This window comes from Nannospalax galili, unplaced genomic scaffold, assembly GCF_000622305.1.
Source record: "Nannospalax galili isolate Female #2095 unplaced genomic scaffold, S.galili_v1.0 scaffold34, whole genome shotgun sequence".
Taxonomy (NCBI): domain Eukaryota; kingdom Metazoa; phylum Chordata; class Mammalia; order Rodentia; family Spalacidae; genus Nannospalax; species Nannospalax galili.
The window spans coordinates 995,365-1,008,086 of NW_008338996.1; the positions used below are offsets into that span (position 1 = coordinate 995,365).

Consider the following 12,722-nt stretch of genomic DNA (forward strand, 5'->3'; position numbering starts at 1 on the left):
AGGTATAAGAGAGGAATTATAGCAAGAAAGGGATATGAGGTGGCTGCTTCAGTATTGGCCTCTGACCTTGCCAGTAAACTGGATAAAACCAAAAAAGAGATAGAGATGTTAGCCTGCTATTTTTTATGGCTGGGGGCCGGAAGGGGAAGAGAGCCCAGATTAGATTGGTAATATAATGCTCATCCTGGGATACCAAAACCTGGAACCCATGGGACATGGCAGATGGTGATGAGGAAGGAAGTGACCTAGAAATAGCTGAAGATGCCTCTTGGGTTTGACCTCTAATACAAAGAAAGGGAAAGTCCATGGTTCAGCAGGCCTTAACAATGGTCTGGTGGGAGAGACTATGGTAATCAGAGAATATTCAGCCCTGGAGCTGTTGGAATTAGGGAAGACTTTCAAACAAACAATGAAGGAGCCCCTCACCACCTGGCTTGTGAAGCTGTGGGACGTGGGAGCAGATGGAATTAGTTTAATTGGGAGCAGATGGAATTAGTTTAATTGCCGCAGAAGCATTAAAGCTGAGCAATATAACCACCCATTCCTCCTCGAGACACAGGCTGCATAACCCGAGGCTGAGTTGTAGGAGCTGTTAGAGATACTTGGTCATCACCAGTGGAAGTTCCTATGGATATTAAGGGCTGGAGGAAAATAGAGGAGGGACAGAACTACTGAGAGAACTAGGTATGAGGAGAGCAATGTATGATGCCCAGTTCACTGGGTCAGATAGGACTGTGTTCACCCAGATTTAAAGAACTTGATTAAGCAGGGACCTTAAGATTGGTATGGAGCTTTAGTGGCTTTGCTGAGTCCCTTAGTGGGGCAAGATCTTTACGAAGCAGAAGAGGCTTTGGCAGATCTCAGTGACTTAAACCAACATGTAAAATATGTCTGTAAAATAATAGAGCAACCTAAAATAAATAGAAAAAAGACAAAGCAAAGTAAAAGAGGTCTGTTTGGGTTACTCAAGGCAATGTGGCAAGATTTATGTTGAACCCAAATTCCTAAAGAAGAAGTTAATAAAAAGCCAAATTCTGTGCTAAGGAGCTTCTGGAAGTCTTTAAAACCCAGGAGCAGGTAACAGAAGGTAGCTATGACAAAACAATACAGGTACAGAAGAAAAAAATTGTCCCAGGAGTAATGATCCCCCCAGATTAAACAGGGTACATTTCCCTCCTGCGAAAGATTATGCTAGGGGTGGAGACAGTTTTATTAGTCAGGGCCTCCCACCATATCCAGGTATGGTCCATGGAGAGACGACAGGTACAGCTGCAGTCAGGTCAGGCCCAGGGTCTGCCTGAGCCAGAGAACCAACAAGTGCAGCAGAGGTGAGGGGCCCAATTCCCGGGCCCGGTGCAGGCCTGGGCAGCTTGAGCCAGCCCCAGTGGGTTTATCAGGGATGGAGAAATGCGGGGAGGCTCCATGTAAGAAATCCAGGATACAAAATGGCTCCGATAGAGGGACTGAAGGTAGTAAAGAGCTAAGTTGATGCCGCTTATCCACGCTATGTACCCAACATGGATCAATTGATACAAGTGGATAAAATCTTTCCACGCTGCTACACCTTGTTTATATTTAATTCAGTACATAGTGTAACGTCTGAGTGTTTTGCAGATGTGGAAACCCATTTAAGAGATATCAAGTACACCTAAAGAAGTAAGGATGAAAAAGATTCACGAGGAACACAAGGCCCTGGTGCAGTTTTGAAATTCTTTTTTCAAAAAAGTATTTTATTTATTATTTTTATTTTATGTGTATGAGTGTATTGCCTGCATGTATGTGAGTGTACCTGGGTCGTGAAACGCCGCGGAGGTCAAAGAAGGGCCTTGGATTCCCCTGGAACTGGAGTTAAGGATGGTTTGTAGTTGCCATGTGGGTGTTGGGAATTGAACCCAGCTCCTCTGCAAGTGCAGTCGGTGCTCTTAACCACTGAGCCATCTTTCCAGCCCCAGTTTTGAAATTCTCGAGAGCTTTATGGTTGGGTAAAGCAGAAATGGTTGGGAAAAGTCTATAACAGCCTGGGCCTGTACATGCTAAAGAATACTCATAGATAACTTAAAAAAAATAAATAAAAATAAAATAAATGAAATAAAATAAAATCAGAGGCTCCCAGAAACTGTATGATTGTTAAATGAAAATCACAATACCAGAGGTGGGTTGCCCCCCACCCCCAAGAATTGTTGATAGGGGAGGTCCCAGAGGCCCCCAAAATGATAAAGGCTATTGCCACTAATGTTGGTTGCATGCCAAAACTAGACAATAAGACCCTATTGCTGAAGACACCTCATGATGAAAGGGAGACATCAAACTAGGACTAAGCTGGAAACTCCCTGTCAGCCAAATGACTGGTGATCATAGTGTCCAAAGGTGCTATGCAGATCATTGGGGGAGAATTGTCCCCTACAGTCCAGTTTAATGATGGACCCCACATAGTGCATTATCATCATGCCAAGTGAGATGTGTCTGTCAGTGCAATAATGACATGCCAAGTGTATGTACAACCAACAAATTTCCAATTCGATTTAAGGTTCACTCTTGGGGAGGAACACATATCTGGTACTGAAAGCCAGGCCAACCCCTGCCACTGCAATTTATAGGCCACTGCAATTGTTTTGTTAGATGGATCAGATACACCTGCTAAGGTGCCTTCCAAGCATTTGTGTTTACACACATAGGTTATGACAGCAGTCAATGTTCATTTAGATGTTTTCTTGTTTCCTGCTTCTTCGTTTTCATTTGTTTTTATAGTAAAAGGAACACCCCCAAGATGGGCCTACAGCCACATCCTAAAAACAAATGATAAAAGGCCCAAGGGTTCTCTCCACAGTGGGAAGAAGATTGTCCTACATCTATGTCACCCCCACCAAGGCTCAGGGACTCTTGCAGAAGAGGATGGTAGAAAAAATGTAAGAGCTGGAGGAAGGGATAGAGTGTTACACAGGACTGTCTTCTGTGACCAGCAGACTATGGACAGATGCCATCATCTCAAGCTTGGTTACATCCACAGGCCTAGGATCATCACAACTAAACTTGTTGACCTTTGACAGGCAGAGTCAGCCATACCCCCAATCAACCAGTCTGCCAGTAGCATGAGGAGGAGGGGCTAGAGAGGGGGAGGGGTTAATTACATATAAGCTAAGGAAGACTTAGGGAGGCTCTCTCTCACCATTTTGTGTGGGTGTGGGGAAGTCATGATCCATTCCTGGATGGAGACTTTCCAGTGTGGCCTTAGGAGGGGAGCACCCACACTCTGTAAATAAACCCTCACCCACTGCTCTGTAAACCAATAAAGTCACTGTTTTCCCAGACTGTAGTTTGGGTAGTTGTTCCTTGGTTTGTCATAGGGACCAAGGGAGGGGAGGGCTGGACATTGTTTGGGCCTCCCAGAAGTAATTTTAGCTACAGGTGCACTTACATATGTGCAGGCAAAACACTCATACACAAAAAACAAAAAAGAAATTCTGTGGGAAGGGTCCATCTTCAATGGTTGCCAAGCCTGCTGATGCCCATCTAGCTACCTAATCTCTGTGAGATGGAGGTCCTCCTGACTACACAGAGAGTTCCAGGCCAGTCAGGGCTACACACACACACACACACACACACACACACACACACACAGAGAGAGAGAGAGAGAGAGAGAGAGAGAGAGAGAGAGAGAACACCAAAAGCAGCCAAACAAAAAAAGTTGAGACCCTAACATAATTAGGAGATGGGTGCCAAGTGGATCTGGGTACTTCCAACTGAGATGGAGCTGTAAAAGGATTTAGGGTCCCCATACTTGCCGAATTACCAGACCTGCAGGACCCTTTGAGAGGTGTCCCACCATCCCCTGCGGCTGGCTGACCTGGGATCAGGGACCAGAATACTAGCTGTTGTTTTAGCTCTTCTAGTCTCATTGGCTTTGGCTTCTCAGTTTGATTGTTGAAGAAGGTCAGTTACACCAGCCTTGAAGAGAGGTTTGAACAACAGGACACTCCTGATTACTTCTTACCTTTTACAAAGCCGATCTAGCAGGGAGATGATTGTAAATCTTTTTTTTGTTGTTTATTTAAATTTTAATTTTTGGGGTATTAAATCTTAAAACGCCAATGACTGGTCATCATTCCCTCAAAGGATTGACTTAAACTGCCTAATGTCTTGTATAAGGCCAAGTTAACTTCTTTCTTAAGGCTTAGAGAAAAGTTTCTTCCAGTTATGAAGACTGTGTCTGCAAAATGAATTGATATTCAAAGGAGAGTTATGATAGAAAGCCCAAGAACCAGGAGTTCCCTTGGGCGGTGGTGACTGTTTCTTGACTAGCTGGGGGTCAGGAGCCATAGATTGCCAGGAATGAGCCATAGTTTGTACTGCTCAATTCCAGATTACTTTGGTTGGTGAGAACCCAGGTCCAAAAGCTTGCTGGGAATTGGGACTGCATGCTCCCTTAATTCCAGAGTTACCTTAGTTGTCAGAGATTTTCCTCACTGGTGAGGGTCAGCACTCACAGGTTGTCTTTATCAGTGGGGACCTGAGGCAATCCAAACAAGAAAGACCCTCTTACTCTACCCACAATGTGTTGGAGACTTACGACAAATGGGAATCTCTAAGTTGATACGTTAGGAAAAATAATGTCTCAAAATCCAAAGAACCCCTCCTGGAGGTCTGGTGTTACTGGTATATTCCTTTTCCTAGGAGTGCAGGTTACCAAAGCAAAGGTCTTGAGACCAGAACCAGAACAGAAAGATAAAGCCTGGAGATAAAATCTCAATAAAAAGAAATCTTAGTCAAAGGGTAAGCATGGGGAGCTCTCCATCATAGAATATTATAATCTGTTTTGTCCTCGGAAGAACTTGATTATGATCCCCTATGGGCCACCAAATATGTTATTAGGGGGTCAGGGTCCCCTTTTCAGGTTTTTAGTCTGGTTGATAAAATAATTTAAAAACAGAATGATAAAGTTTGAAAGAATGACAACAGGAGGCTGGACGTGGTGGTGCATACTTTTAATCTCAGTAGAAGCAGACAAATTTCTGTGAGTTTGAGGTTTAGCTTGGTCTAAATAGGGAGATCCAGGCCAACCAGGAACAGCATAGTGATACCTTGTCTCAAACACTAAAAAATGGGCCGGAGAGGTGATTTAGCGCTTAAGAGCACTGGCTACTCTTGCAAAGGACCCAGGTTCGATTCCCAGCACCCCTGTGGTGGCTAACAACCATCCTTAACTCCAGTTCCAGGGGATCCAACATCTTCTGACCTCCGCCGTTATTGCATGACACGGGTGTACTTACATAGATACAAGCAATGCATTCATACACATACAATAAAAACAATAAATAAAAGAAATGGAGGAAAGGAAAGTTATGTTTTTTGTATTAGAACTCTGAGAAGTTGGCAAGCAGTGAAGAGCTGCATCAACTGCCTTTTGTTTATTTGTTTTTGAGACAGGGTTTCATTTAGCCTAGGATAGCCTGGCTGAGGATGACACTGAATTTCTGGGTTCCTGCCTCTACCTTCTGAGTGCTAGGATTATAGATTGCAGTGCTGAGGATTGAACTCAGGGCTTTTGTATATACTAGGCAAGCACTGTACTGAGTTGTGTCTCCAGCTCCACGGTTTTGACATTGTTAATACATGTATAAGCCACTACCCAAAATGAGACATCAAATATTTTTTTAAATATTTTTATTTTTTGTGTATGAGTGTATTGCCTGCATGCACGTAAGTGTACCTGTGTCATGTAGTGCCTGTGGAGGTCAGAAGATGGCGTCAGATTCCCTGGAACTGGAGTTACAGATGGTTGTTAGCCACCATGTGGATGCTGGGAATCGAACCTGGGTCTTCTGTAAGAGCATCCAGTGCTCTTAACTGCTGAGCCATCTCTCCAGCCTCAAGACATAAAATATCTCAGCAGTTGAGAGCATGTTCAACTCTTTCAGAGGACCCAGAGTTCAGTTCCCAACATTCTAATAGGGTGGCTCATAACTGCCTGTTGCTCCAGCAGATCTGACATAGTCTTCTGACCTCCCAGTGCACCTGCACTCATGTGCATATGCTCCCACATAGACATAGACATATACATAATTACAAATAAAAATAAATCTTAAAAATATTTTCATGACTCTAGAAAATTCTCATTGTCAGTTAATTTTTCTCCTTTTCTCCCATGTAATCATTTCCTGATTTTGTTACTCAGTGATTAATTTTGCTTGCTGTTGAACTCCACATACACAGAATCATACACGTCTGGTTTATTTTACTCATGAAATATATTAAAATTCAATTATGTTGTGCACATCAGTAATTTCATTCTTGCTATTAGCCATGTTTAATTGCACAGCTGTAATACTATTTGTTTATCTCTCCTGTTAATGAGTAGGTTAGTTATTTCCAGTGTGGGGCTAATATGCAACATTCTTGCTCAGACCTTCTGAGAAATTTACTTTTATCTGAGAGTGAAATTGCTTTATCATTTTATATTCCATAAAAGTGTGTGAGACCTGGGGTTTTGTGTGTGTGTGTGTGTGTGTGTGTGTGTGTGTGCGATTGTGTTCACCCATGCATGCAGTTTAGCTAGACTGATGCATCAGCAAGTCCCCAGGATCCTCCTTCCTGTCTCCAACTATCACTAGCACAGGGGTGACAGACTTTTATGTGGGTTCTAAAGATCCAAACTCAGGTCCTTCTGCTTGCACGGCAAGCAGTTTGCTCCCCAAGCCGTCTCGCTAACCTGACAGCTGTTGGCAATATTCAATGCTACTGATCTTTTCTATTTCAGCCATTTGGCTGATTGGTTGAAAGTATCTCATTGTGATTTTTGCTTTTCCTGATTGCCTTTTGTTTTTTGGAGATGAGAACACGAGCAAGGATAAAATATAAAATAAGATTGTGATATGCAGTCAGCTGTGGGCATGGGTTAGAAGGAAAGGGACCAAGTGCTGGCTGACTGGTTGTCAGCAGTGGTCCAGGTCTGGGCTGGCTGTTTCCAAGTTCTTGGCCCAACGAATTGAAAATAAAGGCTCACAGGCAGATCTCTATGTGTTTGAGACCAGCCTGGTTTACATAACAAGTTCTAGAACAGCCAGGGCTGCATAGTGAGATACTGTCTTAAAAAAAAAAAAAGAAAAAAAAAGAAGGGCCCATACAGATTGTAAAGAAGCAAGATAATTTATTGGAGCAGAGTGGTTGTTCAGAGTAAAGAAGGATACCCTGTCAAGATTGACCGAGGTGGGGGAGCTGGAGAGATGACTCAGTAGTTAAGAGCACTTGCTTTCTTCCAGAGGGTCTGAGTTCAGTTCCCAGAAGACCTGAGTTCAGTTCCCATCACCCACATTGGGTCACTCATAATGGCTTCAGGGGATCCAGTGCCCTCTTCTGTCTTCCATGGGCATCTACATTCACATGCACAAACCCACACAGACATACACATAGTTAAAAATAAAATATTTTATAAAAAAATTGACAGTGGGCCACAGGAGTGAGAATACTCCAGGGCCCCTGTTGTTTAGGGTTACCTTTTATGGGTTCAGGAGGAGGGCCCGGCTACTAAGGGGTGTAGTTTGGGTGCTGCTCATTTTGCTTGACAGATTAGATTGTATATTTTTCTTATTCTACATGTCCCTTCCCATAATGCATCTGATTTTAATCATATGCGTGCCCAAATATGCATAGGCACAAGATGGTAAATAGGGGATTCTTCCTAAAAGGTTATTAGAGGGCCTTCTTTCACATATACCCCAAACCAGTTCAGTCTGGATTGGTCCTTCTAGACTTCATGCCAGGATATGGAAATACACTTGAATACAAGCTGTCTCAATTTGATGGTTACCAGGAGTGGGGAAACAGACGGTTATTGAGAGATGGGTGTATGTGTGCTCCATGCAGGTGGGGGGATGAGGGGTTCTGAGGTTGCTGGGTACATCGTTTAGAGAGAGTTGTGTATATTACGTACAAGTGAAGGAGTTAGGCTGCCAAATGCATTATTGCAAGAGGGGTGTGTGCACAACCCCAAACCAGTTTGGGGGTCTCAGGATACTCAACTATTTCTTATGCTCCCCTTCCTCATGATGACCTTATGCGTTATAATTCCTGGGCTCCAGAGAATTCTGTTATCAATTGAGATTTTCATACCTGACACTTGTATTCTATAAACTGGGCAAATTCAAGAGCTGACTTTGAGTGTGACTTCTAGGGGCTAGAGAGATGGCTCAGCAGTTAAGAGCATTGGCTGCTCTTTCAGAGGACCCAGGTTTGGTCCTTAACTCCAGTTCTAGGGCATCTGATGCCCTCTTCTGACCTCTGGGCATTGCATGACACTGGTGCAGTGACACATATGCAGGCAATGTACTCATACACATAAAATTAAAATAATAAATGAAATATTTTAAAAAATTACTTCTACAGCATTCCTCTTCAGCTTGGGTTCCCAGTCCCCATGTTTAATGCTCAACAGACCTTTCTTCGTCAGTGTCAAACACTGCAGTCTCAACAAGTCCAAAACAGAATCCATTTTCTCATGGTGGCTTTCTGTCATGTCAGAGGAATGATGGTGCCAGCAGCTGAGAGAATAGGAAGCAGCGATGTCTGGGGCAGGGAAGAGATGAATTGAGATCCACGCTAATGGTGCAGAACAGTCTGTGGGGAAAGAAAGGGACTGGAAGTTGCATTGGGCAATTAGATTATTGAAATCCTTTAAGAGCAGTTTTGGCGGCGTGGAGGGCAAGCAAGCTAGATGGATGGTAGTGGGGCAGGAAGAAGTCCTTTTTAAAAAAAATGCAATTACATTTAAAAAATATTACTTTTATTTTACATGTATGAGTGTATTGCCTGAATGAGTGTAAGTGCACCCATGTCATGCAATGCCCATGGAGGTCAGAAGAGGGCATTGGATCTCCTGGAACTGGAGTTACAGAAGGTTGTCAGTCTCCACAGGAATGCTGGGAACTGAACCCAGGTCCTCTGTAAGAGCAGACAGTGCTCTTAACTGCTGAGTTTTTTGATACAAGGTCTCCCTGTAGCCCCAGCTGGCTTGGAACTCACTATGTAGACCAGGCTGGCCTTGAATTCAGAGATCTGCCTGTCTCTGCCTCCCAAATTCTGGGATTAAAGGTGTTCACCACCATGCCGTCCTTTGTAGGACTTTAAGGACAGGATCGTATCATCTGCAAGTGCAGGTAGTTTGGCTTCTTTTCTTTGAGTGTTCAAGCCAAGACTTAGAGTACTATACTGACTAAGAGTGGAGAGAGTGGGCGCCCTTATCTCATTCCAGATTTTAGAGGAAATATCCTCAGTTTTCTCCATTTAATATAACTTTGGTTATAGGTTCATCATATATAGCCTTTCTTTTTAAAAAAATTTATTATTTTAATTTTTATTTAATGAGTATGTTTGTATTGCCTGCGTGTATGTAAGGGCACCCATGTCATGCATTGCCCTTTGAGGACAGAAGAGGTTGTCAGATCCTGGAGTTATAGGCAGTTGTTAGCTGCCATGTGGGAGTTGGGATTTGAACCCAGATCTTTGAACCCAGATCTTCTGCAAGAACAGTCAGTGTTCTTAACTGCTGAGCCATCTCTCCAGCCCCCATAGATAGCCTTTCTTATATTGTATGTTCCACCTACTCCAAGTTTCTATAGGACTTTTATCATGAAGGTGTATTGTACTTTGTCACATGCCTTTTTATATCTATTGAGATGATAATCTGAATTTTTATTTTTGTACTTAAGTCTATTTCTGTGCTGGATTATATTTGCTGATTTGCATATTTTGAACCAATCTTGAATCCCTGGGATGAAACCAAATGATTTGATCTTTCTAAATTTTAAGATTTATTTTTTTATTTTATGTGTATGAGTGTTTGCCTGCATGGTGTGCATATGTACCGTATATATGCTTGGTACCAGTGGGGGCCAGAAGAGGACAACAGGCCCCTTGGAACTGGAGTTACAGGTGATTGTTAGCGGCCAAGTGAGTGCTGGGAACCAAACCTAAGTTTTCTGCAAGAGTAGACAGTGCTCTTCACTACTGAGCCATCTCTCCAGCCTCTTTAATGTGTTTTTGGATTTTGGTGAGAACTTTTGCATCTATATTCATCAGGGAAATTGGTCTGTAGTTTTCTTTTTGGTTGCGTCTTTATCTGGTTTGGTATTAGGGTAATACTAGTTTTGTAGAGTGGGTTTGGTGGTTTTCCTTCCTCTTCTATTTTGTGCAACAGTTTGAGAAGTATTGCTATTAGGCCTTTCTTAAAAGTTTGGTGGAATTGAGCAATGAATGGACATGGTCCTGGATTTTCCTTTGTTGGGGACTTTTCATGATTGCTTCAAGCTCATTGCTTGTTTTGGATCAGGTCTCCCTATGTAGTCCTGGCTGGCCTGGATCTCTCTATGTAGACCTGGCTATCATACCTGGCTTGTTTATATCTTCTTTTTTTTGTTAAATTATTTTTATTTTATGAGTATATTGTCTGCATTTATATAAGTGCACCTGTGTCGTGCAACGCCTACAGAGGTCAGAAGAGGGGCTTGGAGCCCCTGGAACTGTAGTTATAGATGATTGTTAGCTGCCATGTGGGTGCTGGGAATTGAACTTAGGTCCTCTGTAAGAGCAGCCAGTTGCTCTTAACCGCTGAGCCATTTCTCTAGCCCTGTTTATGTCTTAAGCCATCAATTTTAAGGAAGTTTACTTGAGAAGCTCAAAAGAGAGATTAAATTACAAGGAACTGCCAGGAGCCAGGTGAAGGCAGGAATGTTCAGGATGGAAAAGACTAGTGAAATTTAGGTTCTGGAGAGGGAAGGGACTGTGGGTGGAAATGGGTGCTTGGAAGAGCAGGTGGTGGGGACGGGCAATGGGGAGGAGTACCTTTGAATTAATGGAGATGCTTCTGCCTCTGAGACAGGTCACACATGTGTGAAGAGGAGAAGGTCCATCAATGAAAGCATTCTCTGCTGAGTCCCCATTGCTTACAACCCCTTATCATGGTGTGTATGTATGCATCTTCACAACCTGGATCTGTCATCTCACGTATACAGTGTGTATCAGTTAGCTTTTGCTACAGTTGTGCTGCATAACAGAACCTAGAGCTTATGTATTGAGCTGTTATTGTTCATATAAGACATTAGCTGCAAGGAAGTTGGGGCGCATGGTTTTATGGCTTTATTGTAGCCACCAGTCAACCAGGTTTGTTTCAAGTGTCCTCTTATTCTGAGACCCAGGCTGAGTAAGTTGCTTCTATATGGTATGTGTTGTTTTCATGGTGAGAACTAGAGCACGATAGGGATGATCTGATGCCCATCCAAGCTTCCTCTCTCTCTGTAGGATGCCTATCCAAGTACCCTCTCTGTAGGATGCCTCTTTAAGCTTCTTCTGTAGGATCCTTATCCGAGCATCCGCTCTATAGGATGCCCATTCAAACACCCTTTCTGCAGGATGCCTCTTTAAGCTTCTTCTGTAGTTTCAAGCATCCTTTCTCTTCTGGTATATTGTCACGTTCACTCAGTTTCCAGTAGTAACAGCCAGTCATATGGAACAAGTCAAAAGTCAGCTGAGTGTGTAGATATATACTTTGCTTGTTTTCAGGGAATCTATACTTGAAAATAATAATCTAATTTGCCATATATGGTTGTTTATTCAATAGTTTCTCCCTTATTTATCAAGGATACATTTCAAGACCCCAGATCAGTGAATGCCTGATACCTCCAGAACTCTATATGTATTGTGTTTTCCCCTGTGGGTACTTAGGGACCAAGGAAAAGGTAGACACCTTTGACTGTCACTGCAGTCAAAATCCTTTTGCCAGACTTTAAGATGACTGGGTGTTTTGATCTTTCCAAGTACATGTTCCTTTATGTGACATCTAGGACTCTGCAAGGGTTGATGCTGAACTTCCCCTTGACCTTATGCCCTCATCCCCTCAGGACCTCTACTCCAGCCTCAGAAATTGCTGCAATTCCTGGACCCCTTCCATACAGTGGGGTATGTATACTGGACAAAGGGATGATTCATGCCCTGGACTGTTTACAATGGGATGGCACAAGATTTTATCACACTAAGAATGGTACACAATTGAAAACCTATGACATTTCTGGAATTTTCCATTGAATATGTTCAGAGTGTGACTGATTGTGGATAACTGAAACCTCAATTTGTCCTTTCAGCTCTCTGTGTCTTTGTAAATAGGGTTGCTCTGTCTGGGAATTGTCCCCCACTCTTCCATTGCTGTGACAAAGTAACTTAAGAAGAGGAAAGGTAGCCGGGCATGGTGGTGCATGCCTTTAGTCCCAGCACTTGGAAGACAGAGGCAGGCAGATCTCTGAGATCAAGGCCAGCCTGGTCTACATAGTGAGCATCAGGCTAGCTGGGGCTACAGGAAGACCTTGCCTCAAAAAGAACCACCCCCACTCGCAAAAAAAAAAAAAAAAAAAAAAAGGAGGAGGCAAGGTTTATTTGGGCTTGTGGCTTCCGAGGTTTCAGTTCACACTTTGCTCTGTTGCTTGGGGCCTGTGGTGCCAGCATAGCACATTGTAGTGCATCATGGGCAGGAGCCCATGGCAGAGGAGGCTGTTCATCTCAGGTATCCAGGAAAGGACTGGGGTCACAATATCCCCAGCAACCTGACTCCTAAAGGTTCTATTTTGGAAAAATCAGAGACCAACAGCCAAGGTCTGGTGAGGAGAGGAAGTTTAATTTGACACTAGTGGGACTGACCCATGGATCAAAAGTATCAGACCCCTTGTTCATCAAGTTTTTGA

The 12,722-nt window shown here is 43.2% G+C and overlaps 1 protein-coding gene across 7 annotated transcripts in view; it reads left to right on the plus strand.

Moving 5' to 3' along the window:
- LOC103734487 (N-acetyllactosaminide alpha-1,3-galactosyltransferase) overlaps positions 1–12,722 on the plus strand; it is a 74,797-nt gene that overhangs the window by 6,181 nt on the left and 55,894 nt on the right. For 2 of the 7 annotated variants that reach the window (XM_029563698.1, XM_017798258.2), the window contains exon 2: positions 11,889–11,946. The exons of the other annotated variants lie outside the window; for them this stretch is intronic. The gene's annotated coding sequence lies outside the window, so the exon portion shown is untranslated. The remainder of the gene's footprint in view (positions 1–11,888; positions 11,947–12,722) is intronic. 7 annotated transcript variants of the gene reach the window in all.